At 41.7% G+C, this 27,393-nt stretch overlaps 1 long non-coding RNA gene across 1 annotated transcript; it reads left to right on the top strand.

Moving 5' to 3' along the window:
• The first annotated feature begins 11,673 nt into the window (after window positions 1–11,673).
• LOC127535696 (uncharacterized) lies at window positions 11,674–19,523 on the top strand. Its single transcript, XR_007944552.1, has 3 exons — window positions 11,674–11,890; window positions 17,521–17,616; window positions 18,499–19,523. It is a non-coding gene; the product is annotated as an uncharacterized LOC127535696 (long non-coding RNA).
• Window positions 19,524–27,393: the final 7,870 nt, after the last annotated feature.

Below are 27,393 nucleotides of genomic sequence, written 5' to 3'. Positions count from 1 at the left end.
TTAACTCGTGACTTCTCACCTCAATACAAAGTTAAAACCATCTTATTTTAACATTTATCAAAACTCTTATAATCATTCCCATTTCATAAAGCATAAGTTCCTCATTTTAGTCAAATCTATCAAAAACATCACTTTTCACAGTGAGCTGCTGTTCTGACTCCTACACTGTTTCAACATTAAAGAATGTAAGAATAGACACTTGGTTAGTTCAAACTCATTCATTAGGTTATGGCATAATTTGATCCTAAATCACAGGTTATAATATCACAATGTTCCCTTATTTAGCTGTTGTTCTGTCAGAGTCTCCCCTTTGTGGCTGATTCTGGGATCTCATATCTCCATGCTTCACAACACCCCCTTCGATGAGATCCCAGTCAGCCCCTATAAATGGCTGGTTTTGGGATCCCATATCTCCGTGCTTCACAACACCCCCTTCTTGGGATCCAGAAACAGACATTTCTTTCCTTTCCTTCTTTCTGGTAACATCAACCCAAAACTTTGGGATAACACAGTGGTTGATTATTAGTTTAACTAAATGTTCAGCAGTGAGCAAGCATACAGGTCAGCCTGTTATTTTAGGCCTTTGTATTTCTTCTGGGGCGCCTCCCTCACATCGTATTCAGCTACGGGGAGTTCAGCACCCACAGGCGTTGTACCGATATCCGAAATCCTTCTTGGTCAGTCCAAATAAATCCTTCAGGTAGGAACCTTCAAAAAAGGTCTCCCAGTCGATCGTGGTTACCCAGGTACAGCTCGCTGATACTCAGACAGCTCCCCAGCTCTACCCGGTTTCAACTTCTGCAGTCACTTTTTAATCCACTCTTTGAATGCAGGTTTCTGCCTCCTCTTGGATACATCCAATACAAAAAAATCCTGTACATCCTTCTTCGCCCCTTTTCTGGAGCTCACCTTCAGTACCTTCACCCTACTGGGCGTAGGATTATCCATGGAGTCAGCGGTCTCCTCCTCGCTGATCTCACTCTGCTCGGCCCATCAGAGAGGCCCCGCCAGGCGCCTCCTGCGTTACTCTTTCTGTATTGTAACATCCTCATTTCCTTCTGACAAAAATTCATTCTTTGCATATTCCAGTTTCTTAAGAGCTGTGCCACTCCACAGCCCATTTATAAAAGTTCACTTCAAAGCTCAGCCTCTATCGCAAAAGTCAGATGAGAAGGTTGATAGTGTGTTTCATATGGTAATGGTGAAGATGTAATCCCAGTATGGTTACCAGGCAATCACAACAAACTCTGGGAAATCTCTGCTCTTGGCGAAAATGTAGTCTGAGATATACTATATACAGGGTGACAGAAAAACGGGAACTTTTTAACAATCTAATAAAACCAAGAGTGATGGAAGAAAAATATTTTATTCATAGTAATTGAAACCTTAAAACATGCCATTGAAGAAACAATGATGGAATTTTCATTTTTTTAACAATTACTTCCTGTAGATGGCGTCCTCCTGTACGAATGCATTCTTGAAATCTACCTGGGGCTATATCAAGAGTAAAGTGTACACGACTCGACCAAGAACTCTGGATGAGTTAAAACAGAGAATTCAGGATGAAATTCACAGTATCCCAGCTGAGATGTTGCAGCGGTCAATGAGGAATCTCAACAGCAGATTTCAAGAATGTATTCGTACAAGGAGGACGCCATCTACAGGAAGTCATTTTTAAAAAATTTAAATTCCATCATTGTTTCTTAAATGGCATGTTTGAAGGTTTCAATTACTACGAATAAAATATTTTTTTCATCACTCTTGTTTTTATTGGATTGTTAAAAAGTTCCCATTTTTTGTGTCAGACTGTACAACAGAATTGATTGAAACTCAGGGCAAAATCATTAAATGATTTTCAATATTGTCCATATTATTCACCTTATCCCTACTAATGAGATTCCACAGATGTATTTTCTCACACACACACACACACACACACACACACACACACACACACACACACACACACACACATTAGGATTAGGGCTGGAACTTCAACTTTCGATTAATTAAGCTGAAATAACGCGTTAAATAAATTAATGCATGTAATCGCACCTTTCTCAGTTCCCTAATTTGCGGCACACCAGTAACACTGATGAACACTCCAGCCCAGTAGGTGGAGGTAATGAATCTAAAGTCTGTCTCCAGCATACAGTCTATGGTCTGCAGTTAAGAAGATACTCAGAGCCAGAGCCCTAGAGATAGTAAGAGTAGCGACACTCATGCTCTCGCAGCGGGGCGGTCACGTGGTTCATGTAAGCCTGAATAGTTCCAAACAGGCAGCGCTGTCATTTCCTTCTATGGGACTGAGAGCGGCGATTTCACGGTAAAAAAGGAATAAAATCACACCTCCAAGTACTTGTTTGATTATTAATTCATTGGAGTATGTATGTAAATGTCAGTTTTACATTTTGAGCCGTAAGGTGACATATTAAAGACACTTTTGGGGTTTTGGAGGGAATGTTTCACATTCGTGTTAGCATGGAAAATGGACTTTTACACAGAAATGTAAGATGATTGAAGATGTTAATTTTTGCCCAGCTGGATTAATGTATTTCCAGACAATGTCTATATTTCTCTGATTCACTTACCCGTAGTCTGGGAGTTATTGAAAAGCAGAGTAACAACAGTCCATTCAGCAGATAGTGTCCAGCCACTTCTGATGAGGCAGGAGTTGACTCACTATAACCATTTTAAGACATGCACAAAATATATATTCAAGAATAACAACTCATTATGCTTTGATGAATGAAATAGTATGTTTTATTGACAATGGGAGAAACAACAACATGTTATTATTTTTGAAATAATAAAAAAAATAATCAAATGACTTGTGTGTGGGGAGACATCCTCTTCATGTGTGTCCTGGACACTAAAAAGTAGATGAAGTAAAATAGGGAGAGAACAGATTCAACACTTTGCACACCGGGTAGCGTATTATAATGTTGCAAACATGCAATTACCTTATTACCTCTATTAGTCATGAATCCTGATCTCTTACCTATTCACAAAAGTCAGAGGGCTGGTTAGGGAAAACTCATCACAAGCTTTGTGATGTTCAATGGTATCATGGTTGACTGGTTACACCTAACTTTTTTATAGATCAGTGGTCATACCATGGTTGGCTGTGCAGCATTTGGGTGCTCTAATCGGTCCGAGAAGGGTTACCGTATGTATGGGTTTCCCAAGGACCAAGAACGGCAGAAAAAATGGATGGCAATGGTCAGGCGAAAAAACCTGCAAATGACAGGGGCCAGCAACAACAAAAAACTATGTCATGTAGGTAACATTCACAGAAGGGACATTACTTGCTAGCACTTCAAAGAGCATCACAGATTATGACTTTTTGATGACATTTGAATTGTAATGGAAACTGATCTTACAAACCTACCTACAGGTACACTTTGAGGATGACCAATTCACTGCCACAAAAGCAGGAGGCAAATTAAGGTTGAGGCCAGATGCTGTTCCAACAGTCTTCATTCATCGGCCTAAGCCGAAGAGGAGGAAACTCCCTTTTGAAAGGGTGCCTCCAACCCTGAGTGTAATGGATCACACATACTGCAAGTTAAACTTTGGTACGATACATGCAACTAACAACATTTCCCATGTCAAGTAATCCAAGGATAGACTACACTCCGAAGGAAATTAATGCATGGAATGCTAAACAATATGAGCTCGCTTTCTTACCCAATGTGCAAGTTACTAAAAACAAAAAAACTAAAAAGTGTATTGTCTTTTCGACACTAGAGCACCGCCATGTTTCTACAAGATGCTATCTGGTAACAAGAAGGGGTTGGTTCCGCTCTGCTGTTCTCCACTCTGGAGTTATAGGTGAAAACAGACTGCAAAGAAAAACGACAAAAGGCAAAAAAAACAAAGTATACAACCATAACCTTGTATCTTGTAACCATAAACCTCTGTTCATATATGTGTTTTCAGATGTGTTTATTTTTAGTGATCTAAAAAGATTAAATACATTTCAATAATTGGACTGTGGATACAATAAAAGAGGAAAACCAACTTTAAGATATCACCAGATAGATTATTGTTACATGGCGGTGCCCTAGTGACGGATGATTTTATTCATGTTACAGTAATTCCATACTTAATGCATCTGGATTCATTTATATTCTATAGGAGTGTAGTGCACCCTTAAATTGGAAATGACAGTAGGTGCAAATGTAAATGCAAAATGCATATAACAGCATGATTACCTTGTTACTGTTACAGATATTGAGGGAGAAATTGAGGTGGCAAGGGACATGACAGGAGACGCCAGTTTCCCAAAGGCAGGTGATCCAGGGATGAGTTTGCAGAGGGCGAGTCAGTCAGGGGCCAGCAATGATGACACCACAACACCAGGGCCAGATGCTCCAGGGACCACACTGCAAGGGACTGATAGGGCAACTGTCGAAAAATTAATGAGACAACTCAAAAAGGGAAAAAATAATGAGAAAGAGAGCAGAGAGAGCTCTTAAACAACAAAAAACTTAATTCTGAAATGAAAAAGAACAAATTAGCTAATCAAAAGTTTACAGAAATTTTCACAAAAGACCAAATTAGAGCCCTGGGACAGCTAAAAAAGAGAGGAATTCGGTGGGGAAAGGAAACAATTAAAAAAGCAATTCAAATATGGTTTACCACTGGCACCACTGGTTATAAAACCCTCCAGCAAATGCAGATTCCACTGCCAAACATTCACACGCTGCAAAGGAGGATGCAGCATGTAAATCTGGAGCCAGGAGTTTTGGGGGAGGTGTTTCAGATGTTGAAGCTGAAGACAGATGTTCTGACTGAAATGGAGAGAGAATGTGTACTCTCCTTGGATGAGATGGCCATTACTCCTGGTGTGGAGCTCCACATGGGGACAGTACGGCTCTTTGGTGATGTAACGCTGCCTGAACACAAAGGACAAGTCACACATGCACTGGTGTTTATGCTGGCTGGAGCAACAACACCGTGGAAACAAGTTGTGGCTTACCACTATAGTGGCAATTCCACCGATGGCGCAGTTTACAAGCCCATCGTAGTCAGCATTGTTGAACCCGCTGCATCTGTGGGGCTGAATGTTACCACAGACATGGGGAGCCCCAACAGAGCAATGTGGAAGTCCTTTGGGGTGACATATGACCAGCCATGGATCCAGCATCCTGTTGTGCCAGACAAGCGCCTTTATTTCATGCCCGATGTTCCTCATCTTGTCAAGAACTTAAAGAGTGCTATTGTTCGTGGTCACATCATCACCATACCACAGGATGTGGTGGAAAAGGAGCACTTGCCATCCAGTGCGGTCTCTGTTGCCCCTTTAAAGGATTTAGTGTCCTTCCAAGAGAGCATGGCACTTAAGCTGGCACCCAGTCTATCCAGGGGTATCCTAGAGCCTGGCCATTTTGAGAAAATGAAGGTTAGTTCAGCAATGCATGTCTTCAGCAAAGCTACAAGTGCCGCTCTGAGTTATATGGTGAAGGAGGAGCGCAGATCAGAGTCCTACCTGACAACATCATGGTTTTTGGAGAGGGTGGACCACTGGTTTGACCTCATGTCATCCCGGCATGTTGTCACCGCCCTCAGTCAATTAAAGATGGAAGAGTATGAAAAAGCCATCAGTTTCCTCCAGGACCCCATCCATCTTTTTCGGGGCCTAAAGATTGGTCCCCAGGGAAGCTGGAAGCCAGTCCAGACTGGCCTGGTGATGGCCACAAAAACAATACTGGAGGTCCAGCAGGACCTGTTGAGTAAAGGGCACAAATTTGTACTTACAAGCAGGTTCACTCAAGACTGCCTCGAAAATACTTTCTCCTGCATTCGATAGAGGAACCCTGTTCCGACACCTGTGGAGTTCCACTATGGACTCCGGGCTGTCACTGTAGGGCAGTTCCTCCCGACCAATCATACAGGCAGTTATCAGGATGATGCCGCAGACCACATGGTGGACTTCCTGGACATCCAAACCAGCATCTGCAATGCCTCTGATATTGTGAGACTTGAGCAGCTGGCAGACCCGTCACCATCTAACTTCACAAAGACAGATTCCTGTGTACTTTACCACCTGGCAAGATACATAGTGAAGAGGGTCATCAGCTTCTCACTTTGTAAGGAATGCAATTGTGCACTGGTTGAAGCACCTGCCAACGTCACAAGTCAGAGAGCTGTGTTGCTGGAGATGAAAGAGTTCAAAAAGGGTGCATTATGCCGGCCATCGGATGAAGTCTTCACTCTCTTGAAGGATGTGGAGCAGCTGTTCCGTTCGGTCACGAATGAATCCCTCATGGAATCCCCCAATGTCGTGGCAGAGCTGGAAAGAGAGGCCATGAGTCTGAACAGCAACCTTCCCTCATGCCATGAGTTGAAAAAAAATATTGTGACAACTTACATCAGGCTGAGCTTGAGAATTCAATCGAAGTGCATCAGGGCTGAGAGGAAGATAAATATCCGTGACAAGGGACACCTTGGCAGCAAGAGTCAGACAAAAAAGGCAACAAAAACTGGGCAGACTTCCTCACCGAAGGTCACAACAGTAAGGCCACTGCCAAATACCTTTCTCGTTGTCATGGACATACTCGGCCTCTCAAATCCAAGCATACTGCCTGCAGAATCCAGTGTCCCTCAGTGGCCACAGCCTCAGTCGCCGCCAGCAGGCACCAGCAGCAGGCACCAGCACCAGCAACCATGAGGGATGAAAATGATTTAAAATGTGTTGTGCATCTGTAAGCCTCTAATTCCTCGCCTAGAAAAAAACCCAGAAATTTTGTTTATTATTTTTATTAATTATTATTATTATTATTATTATTATTATTATTATTATTATTTATTATTATTGTTATTATTATTATTTTGTGTGCATCAGTTGTACATCAATTTTCAATCTTTTAGTACCATTTTGTTGTCCAAAATTCTGTAATGTACATAGTAATCAATTTTGAGTCTGATTATTTGTTGAATTAGTTGATGTAAACATCAAATTGTAATCTGTATATAATAAATTCAAAACATTTTGATGTAAAGAATGCAGGTTGCCATGTACTTACTTAGTACTCTTTGATGAGGGTCTTCATGTCTTCAGTGAGGGCTCTCGGGATACTGGCAGATAGATACGATAGATATTAATAAATATATTTGTTAAATACTTACAAGTATAAGTTTATGCATTATAAAGGGTCTCATATAAAGGACGTAGTCTTGACAATTAAAAAGAGGTAGCGATGTAGCTAGGTAGCTTTCAAAGAAGAGCTAACAAGCACATGGCAATGCCTGAAAGTCGGTCATCTGCCAATATTCACAAATACAGATAAATGTATGCACCACAAAGGGCTTCTGATATAATATAAAGACGTTAAAATTAAAAAGAGGTAGCGACTCATCAACAATTAATCCGTCAATATATCCCTGGAGATAACTTCACAGCTAACAGCAGAGTCGAGCTAAAAAAAAGTAGCAGAAATTCGGTCGTCTACCAAGATAAAAAATATATATAATTACGCTGCGCAAATACAAGTAAAGCTCAGCATATGCATCATAAAGAGCCTCTGATAAAATATAGGCAGTTGACAATTCAAAAGAGGTAGGCATTTCATCAACTTACCTCCACATATACTCAACAACCTGCAGTGCAAATGAACGGTGGCTATCACTGTCGAAGCGGTGCTAGGAACTAAACAAGCCTCCACAACCTGGAAATAGACTGGAAGAAAGCGTACAACGGCACCCTATGGGAGTGTCGCAACTCTTATTATCTCTTGGGCTCTCCTCAGAGCATAAAGGTCCTTACACACCGGGTGCGTTTTTTACGTGCGTTTTTTTCAGACGTCAGTATTTTTTTTCGAACCTGTATCCTGTCAATACACGCGTTCACATCGGCAACGTTTTCTCGCTCAGCGATTTTGCGGCATTTATTTTTTCGGATCATGGTCGATTTTTCTAAAGTTTCGCATTCTTCGTGACCACTTCTGACCAATCAGATTGCGTGTTGTTGCGACGTCCCATTCACAGGCATACAACATACGTTTCACTGTCAATTGCGTTGATGTCACGGTCATCAATTAGGTCTCGGTTGTTACCTTACGTTTATGGATTATAGTTTAATGTTGTGCTTACCCGGTACTGGCCCCGACTCACATTACAGTACATGATATCAAGACAGAAAGACATCGCAACGCATCTAATCAGAACTGAAAATAATCCGTCCGGTGTTGTGTTTTCTGCTTTTAGTATCTGTGGCATATGGTAGATATTATTATTATTCATACTTTATAGTTGAAGAAGTGAAGAAGATGTGGAGGAATTTGAGGGACACGTATGTGAGAAAGAAGAGAGAGGAGGGAGAAATGACGAGGAGTGGCCAGGCAGGTGGAAAACAGAAGAAGAGGTGGAAATACATTACGGCAACGTCTTCCTCCCCTTCGGAAAGTCGCAAAAACGCATCGTGCTTGATATGTATGGACAGGTGCGTCAAAACTCGCATCCGAATATTTCGCAATTTCGCATCGTTTATTCGCATCGCTCCCGGTGTGTAAGGACCTTAAGGCAGTATTTTCTCGCTAAATCTGGAGACTTTTCCAATCCTTCTGGCGACTGTTTTTTGTCAAAAGTGACTAACAACAAATCTAGCGACTTTCTCTGGTGTTTTTGATACTCTCAGATGATATCTCAGAGTCTCTAAGATGATATCTTGGATTGTTCTACAGATACTGTCCTCAACAAGCAGCAGGTGCTGCTGTGAGCTCCTCCCCGTCGCAAAGCACTCAAAGGCAGTCAGTCTAGTAAGCCCACAACAGTCCCACTGTCTGATGATAGGAGACTCACACACACCCCTCCCCGTCCAGATGGCAAGTAAATTGCGCATGCGCAAAGCCGCTGCAGATCCCGTTCTGGCTTACAGAGTGGAATGTAAATGAAAATATTTCTTTGTCATACTAAAATAAATTACTGCATTTAGCCTCAAGTTCAAAAACATATTTTGGGTGTTTTACACTCTTTTTTTGTCTTTCCCACAATGTTATTTTTCTCTCTTACAACGTTGATGACAAGTACATACAAACAGAAAATTATGCAAATTATGCGATGACATCATTTAGCGACTTGTAGCAACTTTTAGTACAGCCAATAGCTGCTTTCCTTACTGAGGAGTTGGCAACACTGGCATAAGGAGGTTTGGTGAACAGTGAAGGAAGATGAGACTCATTGTGATTGTTGGGAGGAAAGTTTTCTTTTAAAAATCTTCCTGATGTTAGCTTGGATAAAAGCGTGGTTGTTTGCAAATTGTGCAACAAAGAGTTTTCTGATCACTGCAGCACTTCAAGCCAACGGTATCACCTCAAAACATGCTGCTGTTAGCACCAGAGCTAATGTTAGCTACGACAGTCCAGCACGAGGCGGGGCCCTGTGCACTGGTGCATTGAACGAGAAGTGATAGGAGCCACATGGCCAGCTCTTTCTCTGTGCTGCTTCTGCGGGCAGTTGTCAGGTCTAATAGCTAGAGAAATTAGAGAATCAAAGTCAGCAGGTTCGTTACATGAAGTAGCTGATCCTTTAAGTGTTCATTGAGTGAATTCAAAAGCAGCACCTGCCAAAAGTTCTCAGCATTCCACTTACAATGACTTACTAAAGTCCTGAACTTCACCAATAACTCAGCCACACTCTAAGTTCCCTGTCTGGGATTGAGCAGATGTTTAGTCACTCTGCTGCTGTGATCTGGGTGATCTCTTCACTTTACAGGAGAATTCTTCAAATGTTTGTAAAAAAAAACAAAAAAACCCAACTTGTTTATTTGTGTTCACTGAGTATGTGCTGAGTGGAAGTGGCTGGTTTGATGCTGTACTGGTAGATAAAAGATGCCAGCCAAGTAAAACATGATGCTAAAACTAAATGAAAACGTACCTTTTCACACTAAAAAATATCAGACACTTTCACTTTCTTCTTCTTCTGCTTCTCCTTCTTCTCCTTCGTGTCTGGTGCACTTCCGTTGTGGATTGAATTTGCAGCGTTTTTCTGTTGCGGTTGTTCTGGGGGTTTGTGTGTGTTTTTATAGATTTGCAGCATTTTTCATTTGCATCTGTTTTGTGATTTTGCAAGTCTGCTTCTGTGTCGTTTCTGTGATTGCAGCATGTTTCTCTTGCAGCATTTTTTTTCTTGCATGTGTTTTTTGCGTTTCTGAGTTTTTGGTTTTTGGATCATTTCTGTGTTTGCAGCGCTTTTGCGGTTTGCAGCGTGTTTGCCCCTGTCGGCCACCGTAGTTATGCTACCACATCATACCTACATCTACACTACATCATACCCCAGAATAAGCAACAGCAATAGATGGATGGATTTATTTGATAAGAATTGTTTGAAGGTCTGCACAGTCTACCCTTGTACACAATTGGTAACTGGGCATTAAAATGTCACTTCTGATCTGCGATCTGCGTAAGCTGGTGAATACTAAAGTGAAGCAAAAGATTTTACTTTTAACATGGTGCTTTTTCATTTTTTTAAGATGCAGAGCATCTGTCTTGGCTTCTCTGGGATTCTTTCTACTGTCTTGACTGTAAGCGAATGATCAGAGAAGGGCTGATCTCCACCAAGTAGCTAGTAATGTCACATATTTTATCATCCCAGTATGCTAATGAATGCTCTATATACTCTTCTGAGAGGAGCCTCTAAGAAGTAGCGTTCCACAAAGCAAGCTCGGGACACTTTGACCCCTGTTTGTCAATGATGAAACGGTCTCTTGATTCTGTTCAGCTAGCTCCCAGGGGAATCGTGATAAAAATATCAACAAAAGACTTCATGAATCAAATGCATTTATCATCTAAACAGCTTTTGGCATCAAGAAACAAAGCAGCTTCTTGATAAGTAGCTACAGGTATGGCCGCTGTTTAACACCTCACAGTCGCTTCAGTGAGGCAGTACAGATATAGGAAACACTATGTCCCATGGGGGAATGCAGCTGCAATGGCAGAGGTCATCTGAGGAATGTATGGGGGAGGTGTGTGTGTGTGCGTGCTTTTGTGTATTCGTGCCCCAATTACATGTCCTAGGTGTGGTATGGTTGTGCAGTAGTTAGTAGTGTTGCATCACAGCAAGAAGGCTCTGGGTTTGAAACTACTGGTCGGCTGAAGCCTTTCTGATTTAGCCTGTTCTCCTTTTGCCAGAGTGGGTCTTCCCCCTACAGTTGAAAGACATTCAGGTTGGGTTAACTGGCAGTTCTAAAGTGGCCATGACTGTGCATCTGTCTCTTTGTGTTTGACATTACTGCACCTTTATGGAATGCCTTTAATGATGAGATTTACAGTGTAAAAACATAGACACAGAAAAAAGAAGGAAGAAAAAATATCTGCAAGTATCAGCATCAATGTATGGGCCTCAGTTTAACTGATGTATCTGTTCTCCCCTTGTTGGAACTGCCAGAGAGAAATCATCAGGACAGACACTGGCAATTTATCCCTGGAGAAAAAGTTTATTGACACACTTAGCAAACGGTTATGATCCCTGCTTCTAGCTCTTGCCTTCCTCCTTTTCCCTCTTTCCTTGTCATTCAATCCTGTATCTGTCTGTTCTGTTTTGATCAGTTCTCCCTTTGGCTCCCTCTGTCTGTCACCTCTCCCTCTTGTTTCTCTTGTCCCTTTGTCTTGCTCTCCATACTCAGCTGATTACTGCAGTGTGAGTCACCTGCAGTAATCAGCTCACCTGCTGCAATATCTCCTGCTCATTTCTTAAACGTTGCTCATTCACTCTGTCGGATCATAGATGCTGTTCTCCACCAAACCTACCACCTCTGGACTGCTTCAGTTTATGGACACTTCTGCTCCCCTCCCTTTGTGGATTCCCCCCTCTTGGACTCTGTTGTGCTCCTGTCTGTTTTGGATTTACCTCAGCCTGTTTGCTCCTTCGGTTGTTAGTTTCCCTTAGTGTGAGTACCTCTCCTTAGCTCCGTTTTGTCAATGCTGTTTGGTTTGTAGATCTCTGTTTTTGTATTCCTGGTGTTGGTTCTATTGTGTTGTATTCTAGTGTTGGTGAGTTTTGCTTGTAGAGTTTTCATAGTTTTGGTTTGATTCTGTCCCTCTAGTTCTGTTCTCTGTTATGTATTAGTTTAGTTTTTCGGTTAATAAATCCCTTTCAATTATCCACGTGTCTGCTAGTTTATGTGAGTCTGCGCTTGGGTTCTCCAGCCACCAGCCGTAACACAAACAGCACATAGACCAACTTTACATGAAGAACTTTAGAAGGAGAGGAACATTCATCGACTAGGGAATATTCTATTCAATGGTCATGCTTGTTTTTTAAGCTATTTTTGTAACCTAGTTCTTCTTGTTTAGTTTGAAGACAAGTGTTCCTTGCATGAAGCAGACAATTCAACATTTGAGCAATCTTTGATTCAAAGTTGTTTGTGCTGACTCTGAATATGCACACCTTAAGGTGGGATGATAAGCCACTCATTATAAATAGAGATGACATGTAAAGAATCATACAAATGCATCTTTCAGTCTCTTTAAAGGTGTTCATCATACTGCAGTCAATTGTTGTGACAGAAGTGTACAGAAAAAACAAGAAATCATCTTGCAATGAAATCCCTTACACCTGTTCTGGGTATTTTATAATACTACAGATGGGTGACAAATTGAAGTGAAGGGATTCTCAGCCTTTTTTTTTTTTTGAGGTTTATTTTGGTGGTAAAGTTTGAGTCAATTTCTCCTCTTAGAGTAGGGGTGTTAAACTCAATGACACGGGGGACCAAAATTTAAAACTGGGACCCTGTCCACACGTATCCGGATAAGTCTGAAAACGCGTATATTTTTCTCCGATTCAGCCTGTCATCCACACGTAACCGGAGGTTTTTGCTTCTGAAAACGGAGGTTTTGAAAACTCCGGCCAAAGTGGAGATTTGGGGAAAAACCCCGGGTGTGCGTTTACGTGTGGACAGACATAACCGGAGTTTTCGGAGCGCAGACGACACTGCCTGACCTTTGTAGACAATCGGAGCAGAATGGACACGCTCAAAAGTGTGCTGGTTTCAACATTACTACAGGCGCTTTTTGCTTGTTTGATCTTACAAGCTCATTTACTGCTTCACCTCGAAGAGCATCGGAGAAGGAGGACTGCTGTGACTTCCGCTATTTTGCACCTGACAACCATTCCACGTCCTCGGCATGTTCGACACGGGAGAATCCGCCGCCGCTCCGGATACATGTAGACGGAGATTTTTGTAGAAAACGGAGACGTGTGGCCGCAGATTTTTTCCTAAACGGAGGGGGGCGGATATTCGGTTTTAAAAATATCCGGATACATGTGGACATGGCCTGGGTCTATGTCGAGGGCCAAACAGGTTCAGCATTTACTGAGGAACTGAATAGGTAGGATGCAGGATAAGGTGCAAAAAGGAATCGTATATTTAAGTACATTCGGCTTGTATTCCCATTATCCAGAGCCAGATGCTTAACATCATTTCTCGGCTGCAAGTTTACCCATGTTTGGGGTAGGTTCTGTGTTGTGAAGCTCTCAAGTTGGAGTGAAAGTGTGCATCAGCAAGACAACCTATGTATGAAAATTTATCTTCATTACTTAGAAAAATATCTCTCATTTTACTGGTCTGAGTTGCTTGCCACTGCTGAGAAAAGTAACTGAATTTCTTACTCTACATATAAGTTTTTATAATACTGATCAAATTTTGTCTGAGGATCTCTTGGCTAACTAGAATCCTTCAACTATAATTTTTATAGACTGGGCAGTCCAGTAGATGATGCAGTGTCAGTTATTATTTGTGTTGGAACATCAGGGCATTCTATCTAATCCTTCATGGACGCCCCAGCTGGTGTTATTTTTCATGGCAGAAGGATATGTCTCCTATGAACCTGGGTTGGCCTGACCTGATAACAGAAACAGGGGATGAGAGAGACTTTACTATTCTCTCTCGTTTTGGGAAATTACAACTTGTTTTTGTCATGCTAGAATATCAGTTAAAGCACATACCAACTCAAAGCGGCAAAACTCAAGACCAACATGACTGACTATTTTTAATAGTTGCTTTAATAATTAAAATAAAAAGAATACAAAGATCATGAATTAATCTAAGGTATAATATAGTCAGTACAAAACAATATAGATGAATGTGCTCTAAAACACTGAGAATTCCAGCAGCTTGTAGGTAGAGTTGGGGGATTGTTTTGGAGATGAACCATGGAAAATGCACAGTACCCAGAGAGAAAGTTTTTTCCTTGAGTGTACGGTTACATTGGAAGCCTGGCATCTCCATTTAGATGTGTACAGATGGTCTTTTCATGCCAACTGAGAAAGGACAACTGAGGGAGCTGTGATGGGGATGTGTGTGCATCTATGCAGCCAATCACACTGGGGCTGAATCCCAAACCGCCCCCTACACACTATCCCTACACACTACCCCTCCGTTTGCGCGTTCCCGTGGAGGGTCCTCCATATTAAGGGCCGTCCCAAACCGCGTAGTGTGGAGGGAGAGTGGACGTCGAAATGGAGGAGGAAACAAACATATTGATGTAAGTTCCACATGCGTCCATTATTTCTCCCACGCCTTTTTCACACTGACAGAACATCACAAAAAGAGTGGTGTAAAAAGATAAAACAAAAGAAACAAATCTTCTTCTCTGCTGACGTTTGATTTAATTGTGCACCCCCTGACACCTTAAAATTTGAACACAACTGACAGAATTCATTTATTCATTCATTCATTTGTTGGATTTGAAATGCCAGATAATAGGATTGGAAAACATGTGGGATGACTTCAAATTATTTGAAGCAGAATGTAGCCCCTACATCATTGCCTGCAACCTGTGCCACAGCGCTACAGCCATGACAGTAGGCGTCTTTGTGTTACCATGGCGATGACGTCTTCCGTTTTCCGGTGAGGCGACAGGGCGTCCCATTCCTGACGATCGTATTTATACCCTCCCCCTTCAATTAAAGTGCCCTCCACAGCTGCGAGTGTGACTTCTTTTGGAGTGACACTTGGTAGTGTAGGGTGAGTGTGTAGGGGGCGGTTTGGGATTCAGCCTGGGAAATCCTAAAAGAAATTAAAATGACTAATCCCAATCTGAGGCTGCAGCACAATGTCATTAACAGAATATGATTTAAAATGAATTTAACAGATCTCTACATCATTCACCTGCAATCCTGTGGAACTCCTCCTTGATGCTCTGACAGGTTTATGTTGTTATGATGGTAAAAGTCGTTTCAGGTTCAGGAACACTTTTCTGACCGTCCTGCATACAGTTGCCTTGCTGAAGTGCTCTGCATCTCCGATGCTCCGATATTTATAAATAACTTTATAAACTTAATACATTCATCATGTCATCACCACTCATCATCATCACCCCTCATCATCCCTTCTCATCTTCATCACACCTCCTCCTCATCATCATCCCTTAGCCTCATCACCTCCGTCATCACCATCATTCCTCCTCATCACTATCACCCCTCATCACTACCGTCCCTGCTCATCACTCCTCATAACTGTCTTCCTCAAAGTCCAGTGTCTTTTTTCCTAATTTCTTGCTCCAAACGACCAAAGACATGATCAAGGGGCATGAAACTATGGCCACGGACTGGATAAGTATACTCCATTCTGAGTTTGTTGTATTTTTGCTTCCTCAGGGCAAAAAGCATAGCAAGTACAAGAACTAATGTTCTTGTTTTGCCCGTAGCATGAATCTGAGAAAAGCCTCAGGTCTCTATACTTACAGAGTTCATTGCTAACGACTGTACCTAAATAATGCTGCAGAGCAGATGCCACCATGTTGCTGTCCTTGTTCTCAGTCTCCAACCATGCATAGAGATGAATGTCCTCTTTTCTCTGACTGTGACCATGGCCGTGATGGCGAACAACACCAAAAACCTACTGGTACAGCTGTCTTGAATAGTAAGTCTGCCCAATGGGGGACTTTGGCAGCACCATATTCTGCATCATGTCAAATGAGATGGTGAAAGATTCACCCACAGCATTAAGCAGATCAGAAAATCGGCGTCCTCTTTGCCTATGTAACAAAAATAAAGCAGATTCTCTGCATTTTTCTTCAGCTGAGAGTTCTGGATCTTTCAGTTTCAGCCGAAATTTAATGCAGGTGCTGCAAACATCCTTTGCCGGGTGTCCAAATCCCAGGTTAAAGTCATGCATGAATACGCTATAATATACAGCGTAAGAAATCTGCTCCTCATGTTGATGGCAAGACAGTTCATGCATCTTTTTCACATTTAAATCAGCAGGAAGATACTTTCTACCAGGTGCACCATGGCAAGCATAATGGCTCGTTCTACAGGTGAACTTTTTGCTGTGACATCTGACGGCCTCTCTCTTAGCTGCTTTTTCCTCTGTATTGCGAGCTCTCCCATGAAGTTCTGGCATTGGTGCTCCTTTCTGCATCCAGTATGTTGCAATGTTGTTCAGGTGATCCTTCTTGACACCTGTAGTTACAGAATAATCTCTATGAACTCACTGCCTTCTATGAGGGGCTGTTAGGGACATTATTCAGAATTACCACGCATTCACACTACTGAAACACATGTGATTTTATTATTTATTGTTGTTAATATAGCTTGTCATCAATGCATCATCCAGTGGCAGCTGTTTATATTTTCGTCATGCCCCCACGTATGATGACAATCAAGCTATTCTATCTTGTGTGCTTTTATTCTTTATTGTTATTCTTATTTTTAATTATTGTTTCAGTCTGGAACAGGCACTGAATGCATTTTACTGCGCGTTATACCAAATAATTGTGTTCATGACTAATAAAGGTCTTGAAATCTTGAAATGTGAGACTATGAGTGGCATCAAGCATGACGCGTATCCTTTTAATTTGTGCAAGCATGCAGGCTTTCATGAACTGATATGAAGCGGTTGGCCAATTATATATAGTTTTCACAGATTATGTATAATATGACCTATTCATGGCCTTTGAGCAATATTTGATGGCATTCAAGCAGAGGAAATGTTCATACGCTGCAGAGAACGAGCGGAAGGAATAGGTTGTGTTGGTTAGGAGGGTGTCTATGACATTGGCATAGGAAGTGGAGGCAGCAAATCAAGGCCTGGACAGGGCCTTCTCAGAGTCCTTGTTGAACAGATACTCATCTCTGCTTACATTGATTAACCATTCCAACCACTGATTCATAGAAAGAGAAAAATGAAAGCATCTGAGAAGTGGCACTGAAGATCAGAGCACCTGTACAATGGTATTAATCAGCATTGAAAGTCTAAGGTCAATGGACTGCTTATCTTGAGAGAAGACAGATATAGTGAAGTCATGCAAGGAATAGAATTTCTCAGTGTGTGAAATGGACTTCCCACAACTAAGAAACACTGTAAGCAACAAGGAGGACTGTATTATGAGGGTATCTATGTGTACCAAGTCAGGTGAACCGAACAGTTCGGATCTTTTTCGTAAACCGTTCCATTCCTATTAGGAGTCATTGTATAATGTTTTAGTTTACCAGAAGGTTGTTAATTGAATTATTGTTGTTATTTAGGGGTTTACAAATCTTGTCATAGTCACTCAATGTAATCTCTTTACACAGGCTACAAGTGATGTTCATCTGAAAAAGGCAGCAGTTCTCAAGGCACTTTGTCTCTGCCTTGGTGAGGATGACAGACATCTTATCTACGATTACATAGTAAGTCATTGTAATCACTTTTTTTCAGTCACTCCTGATAGTAACTATGTGTAAGCTTCTAGAATATATGTCCTTTAGGATGACAAGCCACTGGTCTCTGTCATATCTGACAAAAGGTTTTTGTGTGTAAAATGATACACTGCTGTGACAGTGCAATATATAAAAGTTTAGAGGTGAGAATGTTTCTTATGGTGTCTTATTTCTATAAGTGAACACTGACTACTTAGGATTACAAGAATTAGAATGGCTTCATTGCCATCATACATGGCATGAAGAAAATGTAAATAGCTTCCACTGGACGGTGCACAACAACAAGCAATAAGTAATAAATATCAACATTAAATAATAAAATCAAATGTGCATCTATAACGAAACAATATTAAAAATGACAACATCTGCAAAGGAGGCCACATACAATATGGGAGTTAAATAAAATGGAATACGAACCATTAGCAAAAGGTAAATATGTTAGAAAACTGCACAAAAGCAGCAGAAAGTGACATTGTGCATTCAGGTAGACAGGTGTTTGGAGTTCAGGAGTTTGTTGGACCATGGGTAGAAACTGTTCCTCAGCCTGTTTGTCCTGCATTGTGATGATCTCAGTCTCTTCCCTGATGGCAGCACACTAACATGGTTAGAGTACAGTCATGTGAAACAAATCCATTGACTTTTTCTGTAAAATTTGAACAAGAAAGCGCATGATCCTATTCGAAACACTGCTTTTTGCTCTAAATTAATAAAGGCATACATAAAAATAAAATCAGAACTAGCTTCTCGGGTTTTAGATATGGGATGAAGAGTGTATTAACTGAGTCATAAAAAGTACATTTTAGGACATTCAAGTGTTTTCCTTTTTTTCTTTTTCACTTTCTCAATGTACAGGACATCGAGGGAAATGACATCCAGAGGGACATGCAGGTGGCCGCCATGGGCCTTTATGTGATCAAGAAGGAGGGTGGAGAGAGTGGACAATATGATGACATTGGAATTTTTGTTGACGGGATGATAATTCTGGACAACATTGAATCTGCAGCCCAAGCTTGCGTGGTGATGCTTGGAGTAATCTATGCACTGAACCTACCCAAAGGAGCTGAGACGCTACTACGAATTCATTCAAAAAGTGCTCATGGGTCTGGATGGGGATAAGCTCTGCCCCAAAGTCCATGGGTTGCAGAACAAAATCAGTGTTGGACCATAGGAATGCTTCAGCCACAGTTGCAAAGACAAAGCTGTTTTGTCCTTGTTATTGGAAGTGATGTGAAACACTGAACGAGTACGAAGGGAGTATTTGCACAGACATAGTTGAGTACGACCCTAAATGTACTTATAACCAGCCTGTTCTACCTGATGGGGCAGCAACAAAGAATCGCCACTCCTGTTGTTTATTCTCCTCTTCCAGGCCAACACGTTAATATTCCTCAAGTCATATTTGCTTGCATACAATGTACTTTATTTTGTTTCACTTTCTTTGGAAGTCTCTGCAGTGTATTGCATCACAGCCAGGAAATCTGTGTTTTTTGTTTTCCTTCCTGTGAACCATTCTGCTGTGACTTGTTTTGAGTTTTTCTCATAATGAACGGTGCTGGTGTAAGGCTTATGTTTTTTGTTACTGATGGGTTTACTAGGAATGGTACAAATGGATAAAAAAGGATAATCATAATTACATTCCTGAGACTTCTTATTGAGAACAAATCTGGTCTTATTACCTTATTAGTATATGGAAGTGTAGCAGAATATTTTAGTGGTCTTTTGAGAACAAACCGAGCCTCTTGGATTATCTATTGCTGTTATGCATTTGCACACTGGGGGTTCTTGACATAACAGTATTTGATTTGGTTCATAAAAGTCATTTTGATTTGACATCATCATTTTGTTATTCTTTGAATATTGAATTTACTGATGGCAAATTACTGAAAACTAAATACATTTCATTAGATTGAACTAAAAACATTAAATTAGACTGAATTTAATTAATTTTTTTAGTAATTAAGGAATTTAATTAATTTGAATGAACTCAAGAAAATCAATAATGGTGAGCATAATTTTCTCAAGTACATTTAAAATGGACTTAGTTGAAATTACTCAGGAAATATGACTTGAATTTACTCATTGAGGTTGAGGTAAAATTACTTAACAAAATCTATTTAATTTTACTCGAAAAATATTAGTTCAGCCAACAATTTTTTTCAATTTGAATTTAAATAAACTTATTTCGTGCAACAAACTCGCATAATAAAATTGAGTAAATTAAGCCAAACATTTTTTTCAGTGTGTGAAGAGTTCCTTTGAGTCTAAATCAGTCCTTCCAGGAATTTAAGACCACGTGTTTGCATTAATTCATTTTGCTGAATTTTTCTGTATTTTCATTAAAATTACCCCATATTTTGAAATGTGACAGCTTTAACATTTTCCATAAATCCAGAAAAAATAGAATGAAACTTCAGCAACATCACTTTTACTTATATTGCAGTTAATTGTTTTTTCAGACAGCGTTATCTTGCCAAAGTCAACAGCAGCCCTTCATGCGTCCATCTCCTCCACCTTTATCTCCCCAGGCCTTTGTCGTCCACCACAGCCCAAAGGCATGGCGTTATTCCTGGACACCTCTGGAGGCAACAGGCAGCAAACACCTGCAGAAGCAGCTGGTTGTCCAGCCAACCATCTGCCTGACCAGTCTACCCACACAGACAGTCTGTAAACAGGACTGGACTGCTGCTACAAACAAGGCTCTGTTTTTATGACCTTCATGGGTTTTTAGGCGAGAATTTTAGTAAAGACAAGCAGTGAAAGTAAGCAACATGGTTTTATTGAAATATAGTTTGTTATATTTTTAAGGAAATGGTATGACATGGGAAGTTTGTAATAAAACACATTGTCCATTGATTTACACTGATAAATAGATAAAATTAGATTCTGTTTTATTCTATTTTTATTTCAAGATAATATCTTTAATTGAAATATAAAACTTTCCAACCTAACATTAAAGATTTTGCATATTTAAACATCTGTAAAACTAATTTATTTATGTCAAAGTACAAGTACATTCTTAGTTATTTATCATATTCAAATCATATCATGTCTTTCTTTAACCTCACTGCCCCGTTGCCCCTGTCCAGTGCACAAGTTCAAATGTATACAAGATTTGCTGGAACAGTGTTGTGCAGTTTGATCCAAGTCATTTTGCTTGGTTTCTATTTACAGAACCATGGCTGTGCAGGAACACATGTTCACTGAATTAGACAGAAAGTGTTTTGTATTCGCTGACTTTAAATTTAATGTGGTTTGCTTTTAAAAGCATCTTAAAATAACGCTGGGCTTCAGTCAGTTTTGTGGGTGTTGAAGGATTATGTGTTGGTTATTTGCCTCATATTTCAAAGCAAATACAAGTAAATATATCAATTTAATTTAGAATTTGTCCTAGTGACAAATGACTTGCATACTCATCCTGCAGAAGTAAAGCACTTTCAGGAAAAGTGGCAAGCAGAGAACATGTAGGACTCTCTTGGCATTCTTCCTGTAATGCCCAGTCTGAGACCACCTCCTCCCACAACTCTTGTCTCCATCTGGCCAGCCCTTCCCCATTTCCTCATCCATCTTCTCTCTTCTCCAAAGAAGTGCTTCTCATACTTGTGTCTGCAGGACTTCAGGACTTTAGATAGCAGCAGCTCACTTCCTTGGTTAATTCTTTTCTCCCTGGCGGAAGGTGTTTGGTTTTCATAAGTTGGGGGAATGACGTCTTTTGTGGCTTAAAAAAATGTTAACTTGTCATTTGACTATGTATATTCAAATCTGTGGAGCGTAGAATTTATGTTTTCTTTTTAGTTTTCCTTCACCAATATTACTTGTAGGATTATTAAATAATGTTTGTTTCTCCACCAAATTGTAAAATGTAGGGTAAATATTTGCTTACATGGGGTTAATGTTACTTTATGCAGAATTATTAAATAGTCTGATATTCGACCAGCAAAGTACTTCGATTAGACAAATATAATAATGTAGCATATGAAGCACCTGTTGTTATGCTGTCAAGGAGAGCTTCAAGAATTGAAGGGGAATTATTTCACTTAGCAGGTTATGTATAACATTTTTGTAGATGTTATCAATACAAGTTAGCAACCAAAATGTGAACAACAAAACAAGTGAGGCATTGAATTTATATTTATGTACATTTATTAAACTACACAATAACATCAACTAACTATGATACAACAATAACACATTAAGACAAACAACAACAACACAAAACAAACAAGACGGTGAATGTGAGTGACGGAAAAAGGAAGGACAAGAACACAATATTTCAAAGTAATATTGGGGTTAATATTATGTTTGTAATATGGTCTTCTGAGGGAAAGGGATAAAGAGACCACAGCTGAAAGCAGCTGCTGACTGAATAGTAAGCTGATTTCTTAACCTGTAAAATGTACCGTTTTGATAAAAGAGAATTTGGGAAAGTTGCCCCAAGTTTCAGTGACTTGAAAGTTACTTACACTGATGCTGCGGTGGTGCTTTTGCTGAGGGATGGTCTGGTTGGCCTGTTGATGTGGGTCAGAACAGAGTAGAGCCTCCGAGTTGGTCACAGCAAACTGGGGAAAGGAGTGCTCTCGGAAAGGAGGGCTCCAGGAAAGGAGAACTCAGTGGTAAAGAGGGCTCTGGCAAAAGAGGGCTCACAGAAAGGAGGGCCCTGGGGTTCCTCAAGGATGACTCTTGGAAAGGAGGGCTCGATGCTAAGTTTTTAAGTGTGGTCTCTTAAGGGATTCTTTTGCATCTCATTAAAATAAGGGAGTTTCTGGACCGACCTCCATCGAGGAGGGCAAAGTCCAGATGTGCCTTGCAGCGTTACATTTTCAAAAAAAAACTTTATCAATTCATGGTTTCCACCAAGTCTAATATTGTGACACTATTTCTGCATTTTTCCTCCTGGTAGATAGACGATCACAGCAAGGCTGAACACATATATAGCATCAGACATTTAGTGTGTCAAATTAATTTAAACGCAGAACATCAAAGAGATCACGGTGTGATGGTGATGGGCAAACCCAGCCATCATCATCGTCATTTACGACGGGGCCGTGAACGCCACTGCGGCCTCCACCGTTATTATCAGTGCATTTTCTCCAGCGTCTGCTGCTATTTCCACGTTTTTTTTGCATCCCCGCTATCGCCCTCACCATTAGCGGTCACATCCCCTCCTGCTACCCCGGACCCTGTGAAGCAAACCATCGGCTCCAGTATGTGCTGCTTGTGGACTGTCATCGCGTCACTTTCTGTCTCACTGGATAACTGAACATCTTCATCAGAGTTTGAATATTCCTCTTCAGAATCTGAGTAAGCATAACTTGACAAAGTACTTTGTCAGCGTTGACCAGACCTCTTGGTATGGTGAGTTTTCTCGCTCTAAAATGTGCCGTCTTCTGTTACGCTCCAACTACAAGTCTCGTCTCCTTGTCTCCTCCAAAACTTTGAATGAATAAACGCCCACAAATGGTGCTCAGATTGAAGTTCCAGATGTCCGCCATCTCCTGGTATAAAGTAGTAACTACATGAGACACTATATCTGAAGCTATGGCTTATGTTCAGCGATGTTGCTTGGCGCAATACTGCGACTTTGGCGCTTAAAGGGTTAATACCATCATTCCCAACAGACTGGTGACCAAGCTGCTGGACCTGGGCCTGCCGTACTCCTCCTGCCTCTGAACTAAGGGCTTTCTGTCTGACTGCTCCCAAAGGGTCATGATTGGACCACACATCTCCTCGACCCTCAGCCTCATCACCGGCTCACCCCAGGGCTGTGTGCCGAGTCCTCTGCTCTATACTCTGTACATCTAGGACTGCATCCCCAGCCACTACAGCAATAGCATTCTGAAGTTCACCGACAACACTACTGTGGTGGGACTAATCTCTGGGGGGGATGAGTCTGCATACCGGAATGAGGTGGAGCAGCTGTCGGCATGGTGTACAGATAACAACCTGGTCCTGAACACAGCGAAGACCAAAGAAGGCATCATAGACTTCAGGTGGAATAAAGTGGATACTCAGCCCCTGTTCATCAGTCGAAGCTGTGTGGAGAGGGTGTCAAACTTCAAATTCCTGGGAGTCCACATAGAGGAGCACCTGACCTGGGGTGCACACACTACTGCAGTTATTAAGAAAGCACAGCAGAGACTGCATTTCCTAAGGACTCTGAGGAACAACCACGTCAGTCAAAAACCGCTAGTGTCTTTTTACTGCTGCTCCATAGAGAGCATATTGACATGCTGCGTGTGTGCATGGTTCTCCAGCTGCACAGCTGGAGACAAGAAAGCGCTCCAGAGGGTCGTCACCACAGCCGGTAAGATCCCTAGCTGCCCTCTGCCCTCTCTGGAAGATCTGTACAGTTCCCCCTGTCTCAGAAAGGCACAAAATACTTAAGGACCCATCTCTCCCAGGTCATTCACTCTTTGAACTGTTGTCCTCTGACAGGAACTTCAGGACAATAAAAGCAAAACAAGCAGATAAACAACAGTTTTTAAACCAAGGCCATAATTGCACTCAACGGACAAAAACTAGATGCGCACATAATTGTGCAATAACAGAAACACAGTGATGAATTGTGGCATGATTGTTGTGTGGTATGCTTCTTATATTAGTGACCTATGCACCTTAAGGATTGCACTTTTAATTTTGTTGTACTGGTACAATGACAATGAAGGAATTCTATTCTATTCTCCAAATAAATGTGAACCTATTTGGCCAATTACATTGGAAAGATGCCAAACCAGCAGTGCGACAAAGATTTCACCATTTTTTCATCTTCCAGCACATCCTCGGCAAAGAAGAAGGCATCCAACGAAGTTCCGCACGGCGAGGGTAGCTCTCCCGAGCTACCTAGCTCAGCTAAGATGGAACTGATTTTAGCCGAGATAAAATTGGTTGCCTCACGTGTGCACGGTATAGATAGAACAGTCGGCTCTTGCCTGGATTCAACTGAGGGGTCTCTAAGTGAAATTAAAACATCTGTCTCTTCATTTGAGAGCTCCTTATCCACTCTTCTCAACCAAGTCACTGACTTAGAGAAGCATGTGGAGAAAGCTGAGTGCAGGATCTCCGCTACAGAAGACAACAGCAGCAAGTTCAATACCAATTTAGCAGCCATGGTAAAACTGTAGAATTGCTACGGCGAAAATTGATGACCTAGAGAACCGTAGCAGGCGTAAAAACCTGAAGATTGTTAATCTTCCAGAAAAAAAACGAAGTTGGTGGTGTCTCTCTCATGGACTATCTTCAAAAGTTAATACCGAAACTAGTCAGCCTCCCTGCCGACTTCCCTCTGCTGGAAATTGAACGGGCCCACCGAGCATCAGCCCCCATGGAGTATTTTGGTGCAGTTTCTACATTATTCTCAAAGGGAAGTTGTCCTTAGAGCCACCCTAAGGAAATGTGACATCCTCTATGACTGGACAATGGCTGAACGAGAGAATTCGACTGGAAGCTCAAAACCAGGGACTGGACTGGGACCCCTACAGGGGGTCGGACAGAGGACTGTACTGAATAAAGGATAAGGGACAGTACTAAATTAGGGACTCAGGACCCCTCGGGGGTTGGATTGAGGACAGGACTGGGTTCGAGACTGGGGACCTTTCGGGGAATTGGGCTGGAGACAGGACTGAATGTGGGACGGGAAACCCTTTGGGGGGCAGAACAGGGGAGACTCCTACTGAAGGAGGACCACTTGGTGTAGAGGTGGCACTGAGTCTCTTCAGGTATTGAGGGGAGGCGCTACGCCCCCTCCAGGGTGCCAAGGAGAAGCTAGGCTCCCTCAAAGCTGCCGAGGAGGCACCACGCCTCTTCAAAGTTCTAGGAGAGATGTTATGTCTCCTCAGGGGTCGGGGTGAGGCATTTCGCCTCACCAAAGCTGCGGGGAAGGCGTTTCGCCTCACCAAAGCTGCGGGGAAGGCGTTTCGCCTCACCAAAGCTGTGGGGAAGGCATTTCGCCTCACCAAAGCTGTGGGGAAGGCATTTCGCCTCACCAAAGCTGTGGGGAAGGCGTTTTGCCTCAACGAAGACACGGAGGAGGCAGGACGCCTCGACAAAAAAAAAAAAAACAGAAAACGAGGCATTACACGTTTCTGTGACGAGTACGTTGAAATTTGTATTTTCAACATGGCTACTGGCAGCCATTTTGGATTTCGCCCCCTAGCGGCTATCCGCAGTCGGTTTGGAAAAAGCACCTGTGTGATTTTTAAAGGTAGATGGTCCAGTAACTCAAATCAAGTTTCAAAATCTCTTGCGGATGAGTTGTATACGGGGTCCGGGTCAGGGCCTGGACTAAGAGGAGTTATTCTCATCGCGGAGATGGAAGGTTTATGACAAACAACCAAACACCAGAGAGAACCTCCTAAGGGCAATGGAGCTGGCCTATGCTGACATCCCAGTGGAAGCCTTCCAAGGATGGACTCGCTATTCCAGGGCATTTTTCCTGCAGTGCCTGGCAAGGGAGAATATAGCCTGTGATGTGGATGAGTTGATGTGGCCCGATGCAGCTCAGCGACATGATGCCGCACAGTGATCGTGGTGCGTGTGTGGTGTGAATAAAGTAAATAAATAAACTTCACACCCTGAACATGTTTTCAGTGAGTACTGTTGTGTGCAATAGATTCTGTTTTTGCATTGAGATGTGTAACTTGTGTTACAGTAGTGTACATACAGTATTTGCTATATATTTATACTCTTCATATGAAACTCACAAATCTAAATGCCCAATCCTCGACAGAGATCTATTCTTCTATCTAAGAAGATCTGTGAAAGTTTCTAAAAATATGCATTGGCAGTTATGAAACAAAGAAGCTTCTCACAAATTGAACATTGTGTTTTCAATTGTTTTGCTGTAGTGTGTAATGATGTGTATAGTGTTAACATTTTTGAAAGTGTAGGATTTCTTGATATGTGTTTGTGAGGGTTTTCTCCACCAATTAAGTAAGATTATAATGTTTCTCCACCAATATTAATGTAGGGTTAATGTTTGCTCAAACGGGGTTCAGGGTTTTATACAGAATTATTATGTAGTCTACCTGATATTCGACCAGTGAAGTATTTAGATTAGGCAAATATAATAATGCAGCGTATGAAACACTTCTTGTTGTGCTGTCAAGAAGAGCTTCAGGGCAGATGGCAGACAGCGTGTGTGGCGTCAAGTGGGCGAGCAGTTTTCTCATGTCAATGTTGTGGATGGAGTGGCCCTTGGTGACGGTGGGGTTATGGTATGGGCAGGCGTCTGTTATTGAAGAACACAGGTGCATTTTATTGATGGCATTTTGAATGCACAGAGATACCGTGACGAGATCCTGAGGCCCGTTGTTGTGCCATACATCCAAGAACATCACCTCATGTTGCAGCAGGATAATGCACGGCCCCATGCTGCAAGGATCTGTACACAATTCTTGGAAGCTGAAAACGTCCCAGTTCTTGCATGGCCAGCATACTCACCGGACATGTCACCCATTGAGCATGCTTGGGATGCTCTGGATCAGCGTATACGACAGCGTGTACCAGTTCCCGCCAGTATCCAGCAACTTCACACAGCCATTGAAGAGGAGTGGACCCCCCCCCCAATAAAACAAAACTGCACCTTTCAGAGTGTCCTTTTATTGTGGGCAGTCTAAGGCACACCTGTGCACTAATCATGGTGTCTAATCAGCATCTTGATATGGAACACCTGTGAGGTGGGATGGATTATCTGAGCAAAGGAGAAGTGCTCACTACCACAGATTTAGACACATTTGTGAACAATATTTGAGA

This window comes from Acanthochromis polyacanthus, chromosome 10, assembly GCF_021347895.1.
Source record: "Acanthochromis polyacanthus isolate Apoly-LR-REF ecotype Palm Island chromosome 10, KAUST_Apoly_ChrSc, whole genome shotgun sequence".
Lineage (NCBI taxonomy): Eukaryota > Metazoa > Chordata > Actinopteri > Pomacentridae > Acanthochromis > Acanthochromis polyacanthus.
This window is presented reverse-complemented; position numbering and strand designations above follow the sequence as displayed.